Source organism: Anser anser (assembly GCF_964211835.1).
Source record: "Anser anser genome assembly, chromosome: 7".
Classification (NCBI taxonomy): Eukaryota; Metazoa; Chordata; class Aves; order Anseriformes; family Anatidae; genus Anser; species Anser anser.
This window is the reverse complement of record NC_139727.1, coordinates 7,651,228-7,675,389: the sequence shown is the minus strand read 5'-3', so window position 1 is coordinate 7,675,389 and position 24,162 is coordinate 7,651,228. Positions and strand designations below refer to the sequence as shown.

The 24,162-nt window shown below is 44.8% G+C and overlaps 1 protein-coding gene and 1 long non-coding RNA gene across 20 annotated transcripts in view; one reads left to right on the top strand and one right to left on the bottom strand.

Moving 5' to 3' along the window:
* ZMIZ1 (zinc finger MIZ-type containing 1) overlaps window positions 1–24,162 on the bottom strand; it is a 353,245-nt gene that overhangs the window by 245,471 nt on the left and 83,612 nt on the right. The window lies entirely within an intron of this gene.
* LOC310902120 overlaps window positions 1–24,162 on the top strand; it is a 58,631-nt gene that overhangs the window by 14,383 nt on the left and 20,086 nt on the right. Inside the window, exon 2 of the long non-coding RNA XR_014586504.1 lies at window positions 212–24,162. This exon is cut by the window's right edge and continues 20,086 nt beyond it. This is a non-coding gene — a long non-coding RNA (uncharacterized lncRNA). The remainder of the gene's footprint in view (window positions 1–211) is intronic.

The following is a 24,162-nucleotide window of genomic DNA, read 5'->3' as shown; positions in this document are numbered from 1 at the left end:
CCACAAGCACATCTTTTGATTCCTGCAGACATAAAACGCCAGATTTGAGCTCTCAATTTGTAAATTAATTCTTCATAGTTTTATTGGAAGCATTAATTATACTTATTATATACTTTTATATACTTTATACTTACTATAAGTACTTTTGTATTACTGCTTATTACTTACAAAGTACTTTACAACAACTAACCAATTTTCATGACACCTCTAGAAGTCTCCATGCAATGAAGCTGAGACAGGAGGACCCTGAGCTATCGACAGAAAAGCAAGGGTCAAGTAAAGTCACGAGTAAAACTGAGGACTTGTCCATAGAAGTACCAGCACCCGTGGCACACCCCGCGTGACGTGCTTCTCCCAGTGAAGATCAATGCTATTGCTGCTCCTTCCCCTCCCTTAAAACCAGACCGGGGACTACCCTGATCCTCTGCATGAAAGACAAAACTGAATCAAAAGAGTCCCTGGCAAGTGAGAAGCTCAGATGCCCACTCCTGTGTCATAGCCTGGCCTCCTGGCCACGCTGAGAGCTCTTGCTCACCTTCCTGCCCAGAGCCTGTGCCGTCAGCTGGCACCATGGGGAGCAGGCACGCTCCTTGGTGGGCCAAGGTGTCCACAGCCACTCTCTGGGGAAACAGAGCAAAGACCGCTCGTGGCCTAACAGCCCTTATTTTAACCATACCGTTATATTTCTAGGGAAACACCAAAAAAAAATTTCTCCATTTCTGGAGAAATTTCCTTATTTCTGGAGAAACTTGCTCAACTAACATGAGAATTCAGAAGAACAACCATCAAATGTTCCCAGAAAAACACTTAGGTTTTGGGGCACGAAGTTTACCATACAATTATTATTTATCTCATATAGGTGCGTCTAAGAAATCCTATAGGTATAAGTTCCTTAGCTTGATCTGGATTTGGGGCCCTCAGTGCCCAAATGTGATCTTTCATTATAATACATAAATACCAGTAACTATACCAAATGTATGTATCCAGGTTACCAGATAAGTCTAACTTGATGCAGCAGTAACTCTGGGAAAATTGAAGCAGAGAACTAATGAGGCAGCATGGAGCTTCAAAAAATTACTCTCACGCAAGGCAAGTGTCTTCAGACAGACGTGTTATTTAAAGATTTGCTGCACATATAACAGCACATTCCCAAATGCCAGCAGATCAAGAAATAAAAACGTCTGAATTAAAACAGGGTCTGCTTCAACACCCATTAAGCATGCACCGAAGATGCCCGTTGCTTTAGCCAGCGTTGGGTCACACCCTCACCACTCAATTAGGCAAGTTTCATGCCTTTCAGCTTATTTTTGTGACAGTTGAACAGTAGCCATTCCCAAAACAGCAAGATGTGGCCTTCCATCTCCCTGGCTTCTCTTCATGGACAACAGCTCGACATGTAAGGACTGAAAAAATAATTTGCAAACCAGGAGTCAGCATTACCTTAATCTGTAGACTCTCACTCAACCTTTGTCACCTCCAGAGCAGCGCTGGGATCGGCAGCCTTTTATCTGAGCTTTACAACATTTCACAGAGTGGTTTCTTCCTTCCCTGCCCTTCATGCTCAACTCCTTTTTCATAATTGCATGGCAAAATGAATAAAGTCCAGAGATCACGTGCTTTTATCACTTAATCCCAAACAGCTCATTAAAGTATGAGTTTCTATTGATTTTGTTGGGTCATTTACACATTCAAAATACTCGGGTACTCAAGATGTGTCAGAATGAGCATCCCAAAACTTACTCAAGCATTAAGGAGAAATGAGGTGTCTTGTTTCTTCCTTTAAAAGATTAATTTATTTATGAATTAGGAAAATCATCCTGCTATCTGCACTCTAAACGTATTCCTCGAAACATGGGAGCAGGCTTCATATGCATAAAACAAATACAAATTAAAATACACCAAAAAAATAGCAGGACACGTAGTTTAATCCTCACTCAGAAAAACACTAAAATCACAGCTTCGGTACGGATGAAAAGCAGGTCTACTCTTTGTTAGCGGAGATAAATGTTTGCCACCTTAATCTCTAACACGCCGTTCTTATGTAACTGTGGGGTGTATTCCCAGGTCAGTCTGTGGGAGATTTATCCAGACAATGTTAATCCTAGTGCCGAACTTCACCGGCATGAATCAAGCCAAAGCGCTGCAGAACATTTTAGCCACAAGCAGTAGCTCCCATCAGACGGGACACAGTCAAGATAAAAATCATGCTGTTCTAATATCCTCAGGGCTTTATCCTGCCAGCACTAACTGATAGCACTGCTTATGAGAGATACTGGTAAAACACAGCAAGAGTAAGGACAAAAATGTATCTTTAATCCTTTATTGAAGCGAATAATTTCGATGAACGCCTCATCTCTAGTGTTTTTGATTGAAACTGTGCCATGACATTAAACTATTTAGACTCTGACTGGTTTCCCTGCTCACACACACAGCGTTGGTTCCACGAACGTCCCCCAGGACCATGTGCACCAAACACCCCACTTGCTGTACCGTTTACGGACTTCAGACGCCATTAGTCATGTCTGTCTTTTGGAAGGGCTGCAGGACCCTTAGTTTTGAAAATCAGGCCTTTGAAGATGTGAGCTGGCTAACTCAAAAACTCAGCACCCAAATCCAAACCCACAGGTCCTTATTCCCAGTACTTTTGATTTTTTTAATTAACTTCTTTTACAAGCATTTTAAGTATTAGCCCTTCCTTTGCACCACAGCTCCTTGTCAATGCTTCAGTCAAAGTGAAAACCACAGTTGTTTGACATGGACTTAAGTTGTTTAACACCACTTTCAAATAAAGGGATGTTAAACACCTGAACGCATTGCATCACACTTATTTTTTTTTCCTAGTTGCTTTAATTTTCCCTAAGGCAAAACACTGGAATAATCACTTCATTGTTATATTTACTGACAATGACCCTCAGAAGGTGATAATATATTTATCCCATAACATTACATTAGCCTTAATAAAACCTAATGGAAACACAACTAAATCCTCTTTCTTATCACTCATTAATTTCAGCAATAGCTATAACTTAACCGCTCAAAGAGCATTAAAGCCTGTGCAGAGAACAAATGAAAGAGAACTTGCGCTGCCTTTCACTTGCACTTTTCATCTTGCTCACTGAACAAATTTCAGGTAGGTAAAAGCAGAGGCCAAGCCAACAGGGGTGTGCAGGGCACCAACACAGGCAGGCAGGAGACGTCTGCACGGGACACGACCTGGGAAGCTCACGGTCCAGGCAAGACCGAACGGACGGGATGCAGTGAGCGGGAAGCTCATAAAGGAAAACAAATACGATTATTATTATTATTGATTTACTTCTTGTTGACACTGCAGGAGAATGAAGTCTTTAGGTGGGATTTGAGCAGAGCAAGGCATGTTTCACAGGGAAGCATGTCTGACGTGCAGACGGCGACACTGGCAGAGGCGAGGAGACTCTCAGGGGAGAAGCAGGTGGCCAGAGCACCAGGACTCACACTGCTGGCAGAAGAGCCTTCTGGCAAGGGCACCTGCCTACAGGTGCTCACGTTCACCGTGCCCGGGGTCGTTCCGGCTAGCAAACAGAAGCGCACAGCTCTGGTGGAGAGCTGTCGTCTGTATTTCCCCATCTCGTGCCTCCTTTAGAAAGGAGAGGTCCTGACGTGAGGAATCAGACTAGCCCATAAACGAGCCAACTGTGCTGAAATCTGGTTTAACTGCACAGGTCAGGATAGCTCATCAGCCAGCTGCTCTGCGATGTACGTGTAACAAGACACCCGCAGCTTGCTGCCCCTCCAGTGTAATTGCACATCTTGTTCTTTGTAATCATACTTACCACTCAGACGCTGCTGCACAGACATGGCTAATCCTCACGGAGCCCACTGAGAGGCAGGCAGGAAAGGATCACCGTCCCCATTTCACAGATGGACAGAAATACACGCTACCTAAAGGAGTCGGCTACTGCCTGGAATAATCCGATGCACTTCTGCCGACCTGGGAGAACTCGGCCTCGCTTGTGCTGGCGGCCAGCTTGGCCAACAGAGGTCATTTGTCCCAAGCCACAGGGTGTTACTGCGGGATGCAGAAGGAAAACTCTCAGGACCCTGAGGGCAGCTGTATTCAGAGGTCACTGTATCATGTGAACTACCCAGTAAATACCTTAAATACCTGGGCTTTGTGTGTTATTGGTTTTTTGCCCTCCTCCCCCTTCCCCCCCCTCCCCCCCACCCCAACAACCTGTAACAGATTCTAGTTAAAAAGAAGTCATAATAAAGCTACAACTATTGTTATCATTCCACTGTGGAAGGAAAGAATCTCCCCACAACCTCATTAATTCCAACAACAATTACAATTATTAGTTATCGGCGGCATCCAGAACATAGCATGGCAGCTGGTGCCAAAGGAGAGACGGTTACTTGCAAGCCATAAGGAAACTTACAGGCCATCAGAAAACGAGACAAAAGCAGTGCACAAGTGACATGACATACACACAGTAGATAATACGAGGCGGCTGCACAATATATTTTTCTGTATTTGTTACCAGGCTACATATGTTATTCTCAAATACCATGGTAAAGCTGAAACTACCAGGATAGTATCTTACACGAGAGCTCTAAGAAAGGCCACTGGCTTCTAGCAGTGAAGTATGAGAGGACAGCCATGCTTTGGAGGTGAAATGAAGAGACAAGTGTCTGCCCAGGTGAAGATGGACGCACAGACATTGCAAGTGTCCGTGCGGGGGGAAATGCAGAGCAGAGCAGTGCCACGGCACATCCAGGCCAGCAGACCTACTCAGTGTAGATGCTGTGTTTGGTACTTTCTGGGCAAGGCCCGTGATTTTTTAATCCCAAATAGACAAAGAGCACGTCGTGTTACAACGACCTGCTGCACTCTGAGTGCGCAGGGTGCGACTGAGGGACTTTTAGAGTAGCAAGTATTTTCTTTTGAGCAGACAGCATACAAACGTACTTGCTAGTTGGAAAAGAGTTTCGGTAGTCATTTTACAAGCTTTTTAAGGTCTAAAAGATAAAAATCAAACTTAACTAGCTATCCCTGTATTTGAAATGACAAATTATCAACCACAATTAATAGATCAACCACCCAAACTTCCAAGACATGATGTCATGTGTTCTTTTAAACACTTCTGGTACACTTAAAATACATTTCCAATCTGTCTTATGGATTTCACATTGCTAGGAACTTTAGAAATGCAAAATGATTTCCTCAGTTTGGTTTAAGCAATCAACTGGCTCCAGAAGCCAGGGTTTTAAATAGAACGATGACCACGAGACCAATAGCCAGGTTGGGGCATTGACCCCAGCATTACTTTCAGACCCGTTGCTATTTCTCAGTCCCCCTTCAATGTACCGCTGCTCATCAAAACGGGAGCTACTTAGCTTACAACCCTGCACTGAAGTTGCTTCTCGCTAGCAGGAAACATTTACAAAGCCATTTTATATCACAGATTGATGTTTTAGCCAGGTCCATAGACAGAAGAAACATCAATACAGTGGCTAGCTAGATAAACTCTCCCCTCCCTCACATCCCTGGTCTTTATGCTGCTCCAAACCTTCCCATCTTTGGTCGTGTTCACTTCTTTTTGACTCTATGCCTTAACAAAAGGCAGCAATGCTATTTTTCATCCTCCTAAAAGGAATCCTCCCTAACCATTTTAGAAACTTAGGTGGGAGGGGAAAGACCGTGAGGTTTTACTCAAAACCCAAAGTACTTGCTGTCAGTCTGAGCAGCCAACTGTTCCAGCCAGACCTTCCTCTGGTCAAGCACCAGCTACAGCAGAACATCTCTGTTCTCAGCCATGAACAAACACTTCAGTATCTGTTAATTTCATGCATCTTTCCAGAGAAAAAAAACGCATGATGTTTGCTTATCAGTTGCTTACTTTCGGGACCTTTGCTGAAGGATGAGCCAAGATTTCATAGAAGACACTGCACTTCGTCTTATTTTCTGCTTGAAGATGCTAGCAGGATTCATTACGGTTAGTTAACGTTTCTGTACCTACATGTCAAGAAATATGGTTTTCTTCACCTTCAGAAGTGGATGCAGGATAAAATATACCTTACACAACTGAATTTAGAAGACATGGAGATGAATTATGTGGCACCGTGTATCCCAAATCCAACATTAAAATAAAAAATAACTGTTTCAGATAATCAATCCAGTTTGTTTACTAAGCTACCTGGCTACCAGATAGAAGACAGAAATATGAAGGGCTTTTATAGATTCACTGAAAAATAAAAATCCATTTTCTAGAACAGGTTTCACAATTCACCAACTCTTCCTTAGTTAAAAAGACAGCAGAGGGATTCTGTCTTTTTCCAGCCTTCTCTTACAGAGGCTCACAGTCAAAACACACTTCTCAGGATAAACCAACACGCCTGCTTACACTACCTTTCATGTTTCCACGTGCACAACTTGCCTACCAGTTTTTAGGGATTATGTAAATGCTTATTAACATCATGTGGTTTCAACTGGGAGAAAATCCCTGATAAAATTGCTCACCAAATGACCTCTTATAGCTTTCCTTTAGCATCCAAGATTAAGCAAGAAAGTCTTGTAATGATATTTACTTTTTAACTAGTATTATTTCAAAAGGTAGGAATGCCCCATGAAAAATTTATATTTAAAGAAATCAGGTTGATTCTGCACAAACCACAAAGAAATTCAACAGACAAATCAGACAACAACCTCTAATAATCTAGTATCAACACACTTTAATGCCTCCAAATGAAGTGCTCGTCTGAACTGACCTCTCCACTCCCACCACCAAGCATGTGGTGGTGCTGAGATGGTGCTGAGCCACAGTACAGCAGGCACGCTCTTGGGTTATATAGCACTACTAAATGTGTTACAGATTTTATAGGCTCGTTACAAAGACACACACGTATGTTAGAGATAATTATAAGCCTAATAATATGAGGTAAGAAAGATGGACAGAGAATATAGTGTTATGCTCTCACAACATGAAAAGTTTTTTTTAAATGAAGTAATTCTGACTTCTCATTGGAGATCTGCAAACCAAAAACCATCAGTTATTTCAAAACGTGGAAAAAAAATGAAAAGAAGAAAGATCAAGAAAAGAAGAGCAGAGGATCAGAACCCTTTCAGAGGTAACTTGGGACGCCCGATACGCAAGCCAGCGCCTCCCAGCTCCGGCTGCCATGCCGCACTGGACGCCTGGTGCCAGCAGTGCCCCAGATCCAGCAGTGCAGCACGAAATGCCAGCCTTGTTTCGTGGCAGCAGGCAAGGCCAGCTGCCCCGGGAGCCCCAGCAGGGCAGAGCGGCAGAGCCCAGCCTGTCCACGAGCCCCTCGGGTGGGCTCAGAGCCGCAGCCACGCAGGGGGCCAGGGCGCACAACCCTCCTGCCACTGCTTCCTCACCTGAAGCAACATTTACCCAGCTCACACCAGAGCACTGAAAAGGTTAACTCATGTGTGCAAAGCGCTTTTAAAATGAAAGTGTGCTTTACTTCTCTCCCTTCAGCCACGGCAGTCATCCTCACAGAAATCCGAGTAGTAGCCGGGAGCTTCCTATTCAGCCAGTTATAAAAGTCACTGTTCTCCTGATAGCTCCGCCTGACCCACTTCTCCACCTCCCGCCTGCTGCAGCAGCATTTAAATGCCGAGGAGTTTATCAGTACAGAGCTGAAACGTTAAGGAGAGGGGGCCATATTAGCAGAGACAGGAAAAGCCAGAATTTATGACACAGAAAAGGCACTTCTTATCCAGATGAAATTTATTATAGCCCATTTGAGTTAAAATATCACATATGTATGAGGCCTTAATGAAAATGTAACCAGAGGGGAGCGAGGAGAAAACAGGGCTGGCTGAACACACGTGCGGAAAGAATCCGATCCCGAGGGCTGGCCGGCAGGGACGTAACCCGCTTCGGGTCCGCGCGCCCCGTGCCAGCACCAGCGGTGTGAAAGCAGAGGTCCCTGTGGCCCTGAGAGCTCATGGGATGGAGGGAGCTGTGGAAACAACCCAGCAAAGGGAGGCATGTCGAAGGTTTCAAATCTATTCAGCGCTATGCGCTGCAGGGTAAAGGCAGAGCGCATCGCAGCTGGCCAGTGCTGCGTGTTTGTGCAGCAAGTAGCGAGAGAAAAACCTGAGCCCTGTGGGAAGCTTTGGGGGCTTCCCCGACAAAACCAGCAAATGACCATCTCCATCAAAAGGGCTCTTGCTACAAATAGATTAAAGCGAGTGGTTTCAGCCCATGCGGCCCTTCAGAGGCAGCAGCTCTGGAGGCGGCCACGTCCCCCTCCCGTAAGCAAGGCACGGTTACCCCACTGCGTGCTGCGGAGCAGGGAGGAGGAAGGCAATGGGGCTGCCCTGCCTTGGTGAAGCAGAGCGCGAGCCTGGTCACAACCCCTTTCTGCCGAGGCTGCCAAGACAGGTGCACAGGCACAGACCTGCAGAAGATGTTCCCCAAGCCTAGCTGAGCGCCTGCTTTTCAGAGACGTCATCCAGCGGGGCTGCCTGCGCCCCACCTCGCCCCACCACGGGCCAGCCCAGCCGTGTGCGGGGCAGCCCGCCCTCACAGCCCGCTGCTCAGCACAGCACAGAGGCAGCTCGCTCCTTTCACAACCCGTAAATTCCTTCCAAGACACCTTTCCCCTGTAGCTCACTTGGCAGATGCAACCCGCGTTGTACCCAGGCTTTGCTTAGTTCCCCAGCAGCGTTACAGCACAAACAATTTCAAATGCTGGATTCAGGATTTGGATTTCAGCATTTGAAGGGTCAGAGCCCCTACCAGCAGTTCCCTACGTCACCAAATGTCACTGTGAAATATTTACGTCCTAGACTGAATCACGATCAAGTGCTTCTGGACGGCCAAACAGCCCCCGTTAGCACCGATTAGCTGGGAAGCCTCGAGGCAGGGCGACAACAGATGCACGAGCCCCCACGGTGTCAGCACGTCGCGCACGGGCTACGTGCAGCTGAGGCTCAGCGACCAGGAGCAGCAGCTCCCCCCGCCAGGACTACGTCAACTGCTCTCCCAGCGAGGCCTCTCCTAGCCCTCACTGCTGTGCGATGCACACGGAAAAATCTGCCTTTATTTCTTCTCTTCGCTGAGGAAATAATTAACCCATAAAAGGTTGTACCGACAATAAAGGCTTAGACACAGATAAAGCAGCACTCGCGCTCCTGCAGAACACAAGACGGATGGTCGGGGACAGACAAACTTAAATCTAATTTCCTTCATTTTGAACCAAGTGAAAGATTTCCAGAAAATCCATATGAGGAGAGATACTAAATCAATACACAGGGTAAGTTTGGCTAATGTCCTTTTATGAGCCTCATACATTGTTAAAATTATGAGCTGTTACTAACAGCATTACCATTGAAATAAGTAAATACACGCATTATTCTTCAAGCAGAGCAAATTCATAAAACAAGAAATAAATTACATTTGCAACTAACATGAAAAAAACTTTGGGGGACGTATTTCTGGGCATCCAACGTGAACTCCCACTTCAGAAAGACTCACTTCTCCATCTGACACACGCACACGGGCTCACAGGTGTTGCCAGAGCTGTGTCGAACACACGGGACAGCGTTAGCAGCAACAAGGGGTAGAATTTAGAAAGTCTTGAAACGAATATGCCATAAAAAGAAATGAGTGTTGGCAGCTGAGCAGGTAATAAGCCTTATTAAAATGCAAATTAACAACATCGAAATTGTGTTTATGTTTTCACGACTATTTTGCAAAACCTAGCGTAGGCCTCCTATATTGAAAAAGTTCACTTTTTGGACAATCATGAACATTCAGGTCAGTGCCAGCTAATGAAAACAAAGTATAAGAAACGAGATGGTTTAGCATGAGCAAAAAGAAAAGAAAAAAAAAAATCACCCTGTGTTTATCCTCCTGGAAGTTCCTTAATTCAGCATGATACTGTTATAGCTGCTTTGAGTTATCATACCAAATGTATAATTTCACAATGAGTTTCATTGTAAGCAATGTTTACATCTCCTGGAGCCTGGCAGCTATCTGAAAGCTACTCCTTTGACTCTTTTTCAGTTTTCAGGCATATTTTTAGCTTTTCTATCTACTGGCAGTATCTAGAATATGAAGGTTCAACAGCCAGTAGACAAAACAATTTTTCCTAGGCATCTTTTTTTGAAAAACTTCAATAGCTTGGCTTGTGATTTACAAACATCTTACATCCGTACGACTGTTTGGTGAGCAATGCCGCCTCTCCAGCCTGAGACCAGCACCCCAGTGATGTCTGCAGAGGGACTCGGCACCGGGGTCTCGCTGGCTGTGCATGGGGGCACCGCCTGCAGCTCTGCAGCCAAGCGGACGGCTCGTTCCTGGGCTCTGAATATTAGCAGCCTTTCTCAAGCTCCCACTCAAATAAGGAAGCACCCCCAGATAAGAGAAGAGGCACACACGCTCGCAAAAAGTAGATGCTGTGATTTGCGCTAACGAGACAGAAATAGCAGCATGACTGAGCCCCAAGTACATGATATGACACGTGCAGCTGTCTAAATAGCTCCGCTGTCGGTGTCACTGTGCGCTAATGGCATTCCCTTCTGCTTGGCCTCATCTCTCCACTTTACAAAAGAGCTTAAAAATTCAGGCACCTCCAGCTCCACCTAGACTGAGCTACTTAAATTTTAAAAAGCAGGAAAAGTAGCCATACAACTAGTTAAGATTCCACTTGTTTTGGAAAGGATTCAAGAAAGCTTGGATCATATGGCAAGAACCCAACCATCTCTTATTGCTAGAACAGTAGAAATGGTGGCAAGTTTTCATTTTCTTTCCATCCTTGTGAAGGTCTTTTTCAAAGGAAAAGAAGTAGGAAAGAAAAAGCATTCAGAGCTCCTGTGCAGCAACAATTAACACTGAAAAGAACAGCAGAGACCCCTCTAGCTGTTTACCTGTCATCTCCACAAGAAGATGCTTTACTGTTGAATCTGCTTTCTGGTGATATATCTGCACATGTTTTGTGCAGTTCTTTCATGTCTGAAATACCCAAGAACAGTTTCAAAGAAGTGAATGTGAATTACAGAAATATCCCTGGTGAATTACCAGTCTGGCACAGTTACACTATGGCGCTGTTATGCCCTGACTTTACAAACCTTTCTTAGATTTCAAGGGATGAGAAATACACTTTCTTTATTTTCATATTTATACTTGACCTCCAATAATGGCTTTGCAATCCCAGCACGCTGTGGTGGGTCCAGCATTCCCATCCCTTCAGTTCTTTCTTCACAGCACCCATGCAGCCAATAAGATGTTAAGAGCTAAAAATATCAGCCAAAAGACCTTTCTTCTCAAAGAGATTAGGCGTCCCTGCAACAGAATCTACTGAATGCTAGCAAAAATCCAGATAAAACTATTTTAGGAGTTTGTGGGAGCATTCGTATTTTGTGAATTCTGGATACCGTCACACGAGCTTGGATTTAGATTTCAGCTTCAGATTCTAAAGTGGAACAAAATTTTGGACAGAGTCAAGAAATAAAAGAAAAGCTTATTTGTGATTTAACTGTGCTACCAGATTATTAAAAAGCTTACTAGCTAAACACGCACGCCACTTCTTTACTAAACAACACGAAGGGAGCTACAACAGTGAAGTATTCACCCTTCTTGTTAGCCTGAGACATTTCTAGGGAAATACAGGTCTTTCCTGGGTCACCCCTCATGCACCAGCTCTCGGACGCTCAGGGCAAGGAGACACCAAGGGGCGCACCGGGCACTGCTGTGCCTTCTGCGTAGCCCCGGGTGACCAGCGGCAGCCACCTCCTCGCAGCCAGACGCATTTCGGGTGCAGTGAGGACACACGTTCTCCTGTGGGCTTTTGTAGATAGAAAAGGAAATTTAGCTGGTCAGCACCAGGGCTTTTTACCAGCTTTAAATTCTCCTGAGAGAAAATCATTGCTTCAAAGGAAATTAAACCAAGACCTCAAAAGCAATGCGGAAAGATTACTGACACCGAAAGCAAGAACCTCTGTGCCAACACAATGGTAAAGCACTAAATAGGTTCAGAGCCCGCTGAAATCGAGCAGATTTATGGCTTACAGAGGCCTGATTAAAAAACAAACCACAACTATCTACCCTGCACATGGCTTACAGAACAGAGTACTGCCCATCGGTACAGGAGCAGCGGCTGGGCCACCCTAGGAGCAATCCCAGTGCTGTCCCCACGAGCCCGGGCTCTCTCCCTCGCCACCGCCCAAGGAAGAGGCACACACCTGGGCAGAAAGGATGGGGCGGCTGCAGAACGGCGAGTTCGAGGGAAACGCTAAACATCTGCGCAAATTAATGAGTTCAATTTAATTACCTCCCAACAGAAAGATTAAACGGGGTGCAACTGGTGATATGAAATCGTCCTAATGGGTTCCACTGTTTGAATCTACTGCTCATCAAATTGAATTGATTTTTAAACAGTGGAAATTCAAACATCTCCCACGAGAAACTAACACAATTCCCATCTCAATCAAATGCTTTGTAATAGTTACATATAAAATGTGTTTTTTGAAGAGGGCAAGTCGATTAATTCTTCCTTTTTCATTCCTATAGCAAACCTGGCAAATTGATAGTATTATCAGAACAATGCTGGCATACCGGCACTAACTGGGGATGAGAAGTGTACAAGCATACTATGAATAGCATTTTGCAAGTAACTCAAAGTAGCATTTTTTTTTAAATAAAAGCAGTTCCTAGCAATGTTGAGTGCTTAAAATGGTAGGACAGTTAGGGTACTGTTAAATTATAATCCCAGTCCTCCAGAAATAAATGTACAAGCCTGCGAACAACCTGAAAGTAATTTAAGATGGCAATTAATTCATATTTGATAGTGTGTTCCCGAAGTAAAGACGTTACAGCCTGCTGTTGATTTTGTGCATCCTGAGCTACGTTAAGCACACCTCAATTCTGAATGCACCACGAATCCTTTCAAGTGTTTCCACTTGGGCATGAACAATTTTTGAGCAAAAAATCACTACCGAATTCAAGAAGTCCCAACTTTGTCAGAAAAACCGACCATGTATTTAAATAAAAGAAATCTGTTGTACACAAACAATCTCCATCATTTCACATGAATTAAATAAGATTTTTACATAAAACACAGAAAATGTCACACAACTTTTTGGAGAAAGCTTTTTGCTATCACCTCCGAAGACAGGCAACTCAACATCAACTATTTCCACTTCATTTCATCAGAAAAAGATTTAAAAACACGGATCTGGGGCTGAGATGCGGCCTGACTGGTCCTTTCTCCCAAGTGATTAATGGTCTGCCAAAAAAAGAGTGCCTTTATCCACTCAGTGGGCAAGCAAACATTTGCCAGGACAATTGGTATCTATGCAAGAAAGCCACGAACTGAACGGTCATCCTGTGTTAAATAGCAACTGACATTTTAAATGAAACCCAAGTGCTGTCAGTATCACAGGTTCACTGAACTGGAGCAAGCGAGAGAGGGCAGAGAGCAAACAAAATAGCTGGATGTCTTCTCAGGGGCAGTTCTGTTTAATTTTATTTTTGCTAATCGATATCGTAACAATAAAGCATTTCCAATATTGGTTTTGTGTAATTCTTCTTCATTAAATCATACTTGCATGAAAGGAAATCAAACTCGCGCAGCTTTCGAGCAAGGCTCTGTTCCACGTGACATCAAAGACTCAAGCAGGAGGGGAGAAGAGAGAAGAAAAAACACCCTGCACAATGTTAAATACCTAACAGGAGATGACAAATCCAATGGGAATTCCTGTGGTAAAAACATAATTAAAAACTTGATTGAAGTTAAACAGAATTTACATAACACTGCAAATTAACTTTACGCTGAAAGTATTCACCGTGAAAGCAATAAAAAGGCATTTCATTAGTAATCTATATTTAACCAATACGTACAATAGAGTTGTTCTAATGAGAAGCATAGGGTTTTTAATAACAGCAGCTTCCAATGGCTGTCAAGAGACATCGCTATCACCGAGACTTCTGCACATAAACCAACCATCTTTGGCAAAACCACGTGTGGCTTGTAGCCACGAGACTAAGCACAGGTCGTTGCTGTACAGCTTCTGGCTATAAATTAGCTGCCTTTAAACACCAGCACAAAGCCCTGTGCTACATGTGGGCATTCTCACTTCTCACAAAGCAACAGCCTGGTTTCGGTGGAATCAAGATTTCCATTTTTCTTAAAGTCTTCTTTCTAAATACTCTATTATTCTTAAAGTTTTCAGGAGCACACATCTGTTGCTATGACATTTCATTCTAATCTCTTTAGGGACCCAGACTATTTGCAGTAGTGATGAAGAATCGCACTGCAATCATTAACCAAGTCACATAACACATTACTACTGGTAAAATAGCAATAATGGAAATCGTAGTAACAGGACTGCATAAACCACTCAAACGCACACCATTCATCACCAAAGGCAAGAGTCGAGGCACACACAAGAAATGTACTATTACAATCCCGGGCCGAATAAATTCCTACAAAACATGATGGAGAATGCAAGTCCAGTTTATCACAGATTTCAGAGGGAATTCAGAAAAATCTCATTCACTTGAAGATTTGTCACTGCTCCCTTACCACAGAGAAAAAAGTTTCTGCCTTTTCAAGCCACAGATTCCTTGCAAATTCTGCTGAAAGGTTAGCAGACTTGTGGCAACAACCCTGTCTGGTCACCTTTCAGAAATAATCCCATAGCCTCTGCAGCTCAGCTAACCGCAACCCTAAACCCCTATAGTGAAACCATAAGGGTGGTTTAGGTCAGTAAGATTTCCGTATTTTTACTTTTCAAGCAAGCGACAAACTTCAAAATTTCAAAGAATGACAAAGCCACCCACGGATGCAGGCAGGCATTCCTTGGGCTCTTGGACTAGGACTGGGTTCTCAAGACTTAGGTGGCAGCTCGGTGCCGATCTCTACCTTGTCTCTACTCAAAACTCTCCAGGCGACAGGGAAAGAAAAATAATCAATTAAGTGAAAAAAAATTGATCAATATATTTGCAACAAATGCTAAACATACTTAAAGGTTTCTTATGATGGACTTTTTGTACCTGACCCAAGTATTTTTATACCTTTCTTTTTGATGTCTGCTATGTATTTTGACTACTTTAAAGTAATGTCTAATAAAATAAAGTAAAATCAACAAACGCAAGATTTGTTCTATGTCTTGGAATAATCAACAGAGCTTCACAGGAAAGGAGGCACTAGATACTATGAAACTATGATGTTGAAATAATGCTACTGTAATTGACAGACTCTAGGATATTCACAGACAAAAGACATGATTTCTCTGGTTGTAACAGGCTTCCAGTTTATATAAAACGACTTGTGAAATGGCTATAAGCGAGATGATTTATTTCCCAAGGTGCTGCACACACAAGCCCCAAGAGTAGGAATGGAGGGAGACGCTCTGCAGAATATCCCAGAGTTTATTGCATAAAGAGCTCCTCTGAAACGGGTGGAAGTGTGGATTCCGGCCTTTTCACTTAGGGCAGGAACACGGCATTCACAAACCATTTGTCTACATACACAGCCCCCAGTTTCATGGATCTAGATTTTACGAATCAGCATTTTTATTTTTCTAAGCCATTAAAAGGAAAAAATAAATAAATTATACAAATGACTGAAACATGTTTTCTCAAACTGAGTTTGTTTTTTTTTATGTCAATAAGAAAAAACACGCAAATGGCATTTCATCCTGTTTTGGCTGCTGAGGTGAATTAAAAATATGTACGTGAAGAGATTAATTTCCTCATGTTTGTCGACAATTTGGTAGATAACATTTGTTGAATACTTGTAAATCATACCAGTTTTGCTTTTGCTATCAAAAAATAAAAGGTCTATAATTCTTTTTTTCCCCTAAAATCTGCATTTATTTTTAAGAAAGAACAAAAAACAAAATCAAACAGATCAATGCTATCTTTCCTGTGCATATATGAATACCAGTGTGGCCTCCACTATTTTTGTTTTGGAGTAGAAAGGAGACAGCTAGCTTACAAAGCTGATGATACTTGCTAGCCAGCGTTAACTATGACAAAAGGCAACCTCAAATAAAATAAAAGTAGTACCGTAAAGGTGACAAACTAGCTGGAAGAGCAACCCATCGCACTGACCCAGCAGACACTGAGCAGAAGCACGCACGACATTGTTCCAGTCACCTAAAATGTCACGTTACATGTTGCTCCTCCGCTAAAGTTTGCACACAAATTCCAGGTTTCAAATTTTTCATGCAGATTGTACCCCAAAATTATCTCGCAGGCACGTAAGACGTGCACATTTCACAGGCTTTTGCATGGCACTGAACGAAGTAAGGTCATCTTGCTTCCCACCCCTTTAGCACAGGGCAGGAGGGGGCCGCAGTGCCCCCAGGCAGGTGTAAGCACCCCAGAGCCCCCAGGCCGGTGGAAGCAGGGGCAGCAGCAGCACGGTGCTCCCAGGAGCAGCGGGCTGGGCTCTGCGGCTGGCAGCGGCAGGAGGAGGCAGCACATTGTCCGCACGCTCACCCAGGAGCCGTGACCTCAGGAGAAAGGAATTGCCCCATCAGTTCCGAGAAGCGCATCGGCGCAGCAGAAAGCTAGCTGCACTCGGTGCTTTTCCTTTTTTAACAGGATGTATTTATACCCCAGAGAACGCGGCTCGCATGCAGCGCTGAGCCGGGCCGGGAAGCCTGCGCTCTCACCACAGACGGCACAGAGAAGGCAGATGTTCCTAAAAGCCTTTTTTCCATGCTAGGCATATCCTCTACCTGCGGGACAATACACAGTCTAAAGGGAATGCAGGACTTTAGGGCTAAGGGACGTAATTAGAGCTTGCTAGGAGAAAAAAAAAAAAAAAAAAGCATTGCAGTGAAAACTATGGGCCCAGCCGAACGTGCACATCCATTGTGCTATGCACTGTGCAAATACACGAGCATGAAACAACCTTTATTTCTAAAGGCTTGTAATTATTTCAAAAAGCTTATAATTCAATGAATAGACAAGGAGAAATGATCCATAACATTTTTTAAGGCTACATAAAAAAATACAGATGCCCAGAATACACTAACGTGGGGATTTTGGTAAAGTTCTTACAAACTTGGTCTTTGGACAACAGCTAGCAAACACTGTCAGGCAGTTTGGAACTGGAGACAGCCACGGCCATAAGATGACAGCACATATGTTTGGAAGAAAAATGTAGAAGAAGGTGGCCTCTGTACCACCATACCTTTTAGTCCTAAAGCTGTACCAGTTCACACTGAACAGCTCAGCTGCACCTGCAGAGAGAGCCTAAAAACCGAAATTGAACACTGCCTTCTCACACATCAAGTGCTCAAGAGAATCCTGTTGTAAAGTGTGTGTCTCTGAAGCAGTCAGAGAACGCACACACAGCACATGGCACTTGAAGTGATTCCACATGAAATTGAGTACAAAGAGAGAAGAAATATAAAATTCCTTTCTGAAGCAAATGAACAAGAGGACACGATGGCCTAGGTCATACAACCATCACCTCATTTGAGGTGGCCTTATCCCAGGCAACCACTTCTCAAGGAGCACAATGGAAATCCAGTTCCCAGTGGCTCTGTAAATTGTTTTCCTGCTCAAGATGGCAAGCCCCAAGGACTAACAGAATCCAGCATACGCCAAGCTCACTCTTGGCACAAGCGTTGCCAAACACCCCAGCTTTCTATCCTTCCTATACCGGGAGAAAAGAAGAGGTGATCTAGGAAGTCTTCTGCCATAAACACCTACTCGTGCACTTGACAATCTGAAATGATCGCAACCCCTCCACACCTGAGGCGGCCACACTCAGGCAGCCAGGCAGGAGAGCAGGGACCTGGGCACATTAGGAAATCCCGGACTTCTGAGGAGATTGTTACTTAGCCTAAACATTATTAAATGTTTTTTGATTCTCTTAAACCCATCCTGCCTGAAATGAGGACAGAAAGTATTAGTCCTGTGCCCTTATTGAGCCCGAGCACCACGGCTTTCCTCTCACTTGGTTCAGCTCGAAACACGAGGCATCTCCAGCAGTGTGCCCGATGCTCATAGCACCGACTGAATTCAGAGGACCCGAGAGGAGGTGCCTGGACTCCTCATCAGTATAAGCACACAGCCATTCCCCTTTACCTGGCCCCTGCCTTACACAACCACTTGTGACCCTTAGGGCAGTGCTGCGTGCAGTCAGAGCTCTCCGCAGACAGTGGCTCACAACCAGCTCCACGTGTGCACAAGCAGCGAGGTCAGGGCCAGCCACCACCTACACCCAGCTGTCTTTACAAGCACTTCGTCTGAAGGCGAAGGCAAGTTTTCCAAAAGCACAGGCAGTAGCAGAAATCGAAGTCGAGCCTGGTGATGCTCTTGACGCCGGCCCTGAGAGGCACGGGGTGTCCCGCAGCACGGCCAGGCTCGGCGCGCAGCCCGCGGGGTGCACGCTCCCCTCTGCCCCCGGGCCCAGCAGCCGCAGACACCGGGCAGGTGTAACACCAGGGCACAGGGGAAGTGCAAACCAAATGCTTCTGCAATTTCCTCATGGAAAGAGGAAGGCGACTTCACCTTTCAGCCTCACGGCACTTAGAAACACACTACCTGTTTGTTTTGAGTCACTTGATGGACGCTATTGCTAAAAGACGTAGGCTGAAAACAAATAGATCTTGCATACCAAATTGCTCACACACCAGACAAAAATAGATTTTTATAGAAAACATAAATATGGGTTAGAAATAGTGAGAGAAAACAAAAACTGTTCCTTCAGAAGACAGATCTATCTCCATCTTTCTGTGCAGATAATCTGTATTTTCATTTAATGACGCGTTGCACAGCTAAGATTTTTTTTCACAAACCGAGAAAAACTGGTTTAAGTCACTTGCCAGCTCTTATTTAAGAAAAACAAAAAGTAATCTGTCATCTCCCAAGCTGTTAGCCACCATAACAGGGAGAGGCCAGTATTCTTAGCTGCGCAGGCAAAGCTTTTGCTGTCTCTCCCCAGCCCAGAGTCATCTCACCCACCAGCCACCTCCAGAGCTGGACTATGACCTGCCATTAACTTCTCCGCTCATCATGAATTGCTCCGAGACTCTTGTTTTTTTACTGACACTGTGTGTGCTTCTACACACATGAACAGACACATTTACATGCACGCCGCATGGATTTTAGACAACACTCACAAATAAAAAATATGCTAGTGACGTGGCATCAAACCATTTACAAACACACTCTTCCCACTTTCAACAAACTTACTGGAAATAACATCAACTCAGCAGTCTTTGGGAAGTGAGAGTATGAGTTAGTACATGTTACCTAACCCAAAATGTCTTCTACAAATCTAGTAATTGTAGTTAATTGCATATACAAAGGTCATTACTAAAATCCTTACAGTTTTATATTTCAACAGTAATTCTTGCATTTAATGTAAGGAATAATATCCCAACATTAATTACCTGCAAACAGCAACACTGCACAGATTTTAACAGGGTGCACTGGCAGCCATGCATACTTTGGCCATTTTTACATCATGTTATATGTATCCAGGGGAAAAAAATAACAAAATGTCCAAAACTCACAATCCCTTTTTGTACTCTGCGTAAAAATAAACGAGATCTAGTTGTAAAGCTGAGTAACTTCTAGCTATATAAGAGGAAGCAGGAGCCATAGCTGAGGCTGCATACCAGCCCTGTAGCTAGCCAGAGCAGTGACACAACAGGACAGTTCACAAAAACTAAGACTGAGCCAAAAACACTTGTTTAGGAATTACTGCACGATTATAATACCATAACAGTGCATCATCACAACCTAGTAAGAGGGCCTAAAGTTTTTGTATGGCTGCAGCAGAGGAAGGGGCTATTTATCCCATAATGATCCTGGCTCCCCCAGCTCTAATCTGCAGGCCAGACTTACAAACCAGAACTGACAGAAATGCCACAAGAGATGAAGCAGATTGGGTGACTACTATGGAAGAGACCACAACAGGGTTGCTTGCTTATTAAAGGGACAAATATGTTGGCATCATTGCCTAGACTTTAAAAAGTCTGTTCTGTTAAGAGGCAAGGCATAAAGGAACACTTGGAGAACCAAGAATGCTTTTAAAGCAAGAAATGGAAAAACCTATTGTCTCCCAACATCAAGTGGGAGCGTTTGCAGTTTTGACACACTGAGCTTACAAGGTCATATCCAGTTCCATCCACTCCCGTGTTTTCACTGACATGCTGAAAAAATACGTCCCTGCCTGCCCTTTGGGCCTAGCACTTAAATATTTTAAGGACCTAGAAATGCATCCCACATTCACAAAACCACGTAGCATTGACCTTCTGTAAGAGGAGGAGAAAGTCCCCTAGCTGGTACACGAGCAGCAAGCTGAAACAGCACCTTCCAGCGCGATGCTGCCATGTTAGCCTTTGTTGTTACAGAGCAGACATGGAGTTAAATTTAAAAATAAAGACGATACACCAATCCACTCTGAGTGAGTGCAGTGTGTGGAGAAGCTCTAACGCGCCTCTGCAGGCCCAACCGAGATAATGAAGCTGACTCCCCTCGTCTCCCTGAGTTTAGAGGAGACGCATCAAAGCAGAGTGGAAACGATGGGAAGAACGCCTCAAAATGCCGACGCTTTGAAAAAACCCAGCACCATAAAAAAGCTAAGTATAACTATTACTTAAACTGCCAGCACTGGTTTAGTTTTCACCCAGGACAATAAAACCTCCCGGTTTCATTTTTTCCAGTTGCACAAGAACCGCGCGGGAGGAAGACACATCCTCTGACTGAGATGCCCAGCAGGATGGAGGGTGCAGGAGGCGGACGAGGGCTGGGGGCGAGGGGAAGCAGGCTGCGGGCGAGGAGCTTGGCTGTCCTTGGCCAGATGTGTTTACCAGGCTAAGTTCAGGCCTGGACGGCACAGCTGCAGGTTATAAACGAGTGGCATCCCCTCGGGGAAGCCAAATTCCAGGAACTTGGAGCAGCCGGCGCCCCCAGCTCCCTGGTGGGTGCCTGGACCAGGACTCGGCAGCGGGGACGAGCGCTGCTTTATGGGAGCATGGTAAATCAATTTCGTTCTTTATTTCCACTGCTGAATATTATTACGTTCCCTCCACGGCTTTTACAAATGTTTGCCTTGTATCATAATGTATTTGCCAGAAATCAATGGTCTCTTATCCCTGCTAACTAGTAGCCCATGTCAGCACCCTCGCAGCTTGCAGATCGACTAGCGCTGCCCGCCGCATCCAGAAGAAACTGGTTTCTTACTTGTCTCACTGCATACAAATCCTTGGCCAGGAAAGCAGAGATAAATACACCTATTTCAAGGTAGCTGCCAACAACTTGTAAATCAAAGACTCTGCCTTGAAATATGCTTTTCCATTGAGCAAGTGTGGAGGGACCATTACAGGCCCTCATTAAAGATACAGCTCATACCAGGGATATGAGCAGTTGGAGCTGCCTCCTCAGGATGTATTAGGGATGGTTTGCTCTTATGGGAATTGGAAGGAAGGGAAAGATGCTCTTACACAATTCAAATGGCAGCAGCGAAAATTACTACGTAAATACAAGTAATATATAGAGGGCCAGTTGTAAAAGCTGCTGCACATGACATCTATGTAGCTGTTTTAAATATGATGCATTTTTATTTTACGTGAGCAGAATGAAAGCAGAAGAGACACCATGATTGCAATGAAGACATGGAAGGAAAAATAAAAAGAAAGACATGGTACTCTATATCTGTCTCATATCTTTCTCCACAAACTCACTTTCTTCCTCTATCAGCCTTTTGCTGAATCATCCAAATTCCAGGCCACAACCTTTGCTCCAAAACTCAAGCCAAGCTCCCTAGAAATTCCTGTTATGAATTCTTAAAAAGTTTGTAATTATTTCCTTCGTGCTACAGAACTTCCAAAAGCAGAACTAACCTTTTCGGAAGCATCTCTATACCCTCTTATCCTCCATGCTCTTTACAATTTCTTGTTGCTCGGATTAAAGGAGTTAACAGCCATCTTTTCACCTTCTCTGGTTTCCATTTATGGTTCATCCTCCCAGGACACCATGGAAGAGCTCATCTGGATCTCCCAATGGGCAGCATCCAAAACTGGTCTCCAGACCCATCCCAAACCCCATCCTGCCTTGACCACAAGCACGGGTGTCACATGGAAGAGCCCCACCAATGCTGGCTTTCTGAGCTTCCGACTGCGGCCGCTGCCCTTACCGAATCGGTGACGGAGTGTCTGGTGGCGGGGCCTCAGGGCGGCCCGAAGAGCTTTCGCAGGAGGAACTCACTCATCAACCAGAAGAGAGAAAATCTGCTGTGGGAAATGGCAGCTCCTACTGGGAAATAAGGGACTCCAGAAGGTCCCTTACACCACATGTGCAAGTAAAACCCCTTTTCTTTCCCATAAACACAGGCTGTATTTTGGCCTAAGCTCCTAAGACTACACCAAGAGGTGGTACCAAAATTAAACCAGTCAAGAAGTCCACACGAGCGGAGCTCCCTGTTCCTCAGCAGCATCGAACACAAAGCCAAGTGTAGATTTGACACACAGCTTCACGCAGAAGTGCAGCTGCACGACTTTTACCGGAGACCAGCCCCAGTCCGGCTGCAGCACCGAGGGATGCCTGCCATCAGCGTGGTGTGGACATCACCGTGCCCAGCGCCTACAGCCGTGCTCACCCACCTCGTCACCTCCTGCAACATCAACAGGAGACAAGCACCCCGTGCACAAGGGGTCTCTTGCAACCACTGCACTGCTCCAGGCCAGCCGTTAAGGAAAGGAAGCATCCACTTGCAGCTCCTGTGAGCAGCCCCCCCCCGCCGTCCCCCTCTGCACTGCAGGCTCATACTCTTCTGCCAGTGGTCAAATGCCAGTTTCCACTGGTAGGACCAGTAAATGTTAGGTTTGCAATGCCTGGCTGGTGCAAAGAGAATAACAGGCTCGCTGACAGGCAGCCCAGGCTTGGCAGCACAATCCGGCAGCCCAGGAGCTGCGCCGAGCGGTGCTGGACCCGCCAGCCCAGGCTCAGATTATAGCTCTGCAAAGCCATAAAACTGCTTCTGCGGGGGAGAGCCATCATTCAAACAGCGGCCTGAGATAAACCACAAGCTGATGACTGTCACAGTCCCTTTGACACCGACACTTACCATCTCCCCGTGTTTACAGACTAATCAGTTTAGCCTTCCCAACTGGCTGCATGCGCGGCAGCTGCTCATAATGGCTCGCATTTTCTTAAAGCCTCCCAGAGCAGACACCCAGGGCTCTGTGATTTCCTCCGCTCCTCCAGCCCAGATTGCCAGAAGGAGAGAAAATAAATTTGTTTTCACGATTCCTGAATCATGGAGAATCCGTACTCAATTCTAGCAAACACTCAGGATTTGGTGTTTTTAAGGAACAGCCTTCCATTTAACCTGAAGTTAACAATTACTGCGGTAAAAATGCTGTTATGGAATAGTTCCTTTTTCATTTTAAAACATGTATTTTAAAAATATTTATATCATTGAATTTTACAAAGGTTTTTTCAGGCACTGAAGTTGATATACTTGCAATATACACAGTCTTGTTTTATTTCTAACTTTGTTTTATAAATAAATTACATAAATAGGCTTCTTTGATTGCTCAGAGCATCCAGCATTAAGTACTGGGGCATAGCTTTAGGCATAATTGTACTACCGAATTCATCAGCTGCCTAATCATCATTCATTTTGCATCTATTTCTGCTAATTAAAAAGAGAAAAACTCCTAACAACTTTTACATAAATACCGCATTTGTTCTCTGCAAAGACGCAGGGCTAATTTACCAGTGATTAACCGATTACCTCGTTCCCCAGCTGTCTCTCTGCAGAGGGAAGGGGCAGCCGGCAGGGGCACCACGCGGGGTGATACCGCCCAACCAGCCCCTCTGCCACGGGCTGGCCATCGCTGCCAGCAGCATCTCTCCTCTGCCACTGCCCCGGAGGTGACGCAGAGCACCCCGGCAAGGGGAGGGAGGCTTTCCCTTCCTCCTAACTCATGTCGTGTTTATCAAACCTCACCAATTTCACTGCAAAGCTGTTGTTAACCCTGTCCTTGTTCCGGAGGTGCACGTGGCACGAGCAACCGTAATGCAACAATGAACAGCGGTGACACCGCTGCTGTTAGCTTTGCAGGTAAGCATTGTTTAGTTCTCCATAAATTTTTTATTAGAGCATTAAACTGGAGACATTTCCACCCCTAAGCCCTCTGCGGGTGATGGCAGGATAGGCAAATTACTTGGTTCCACT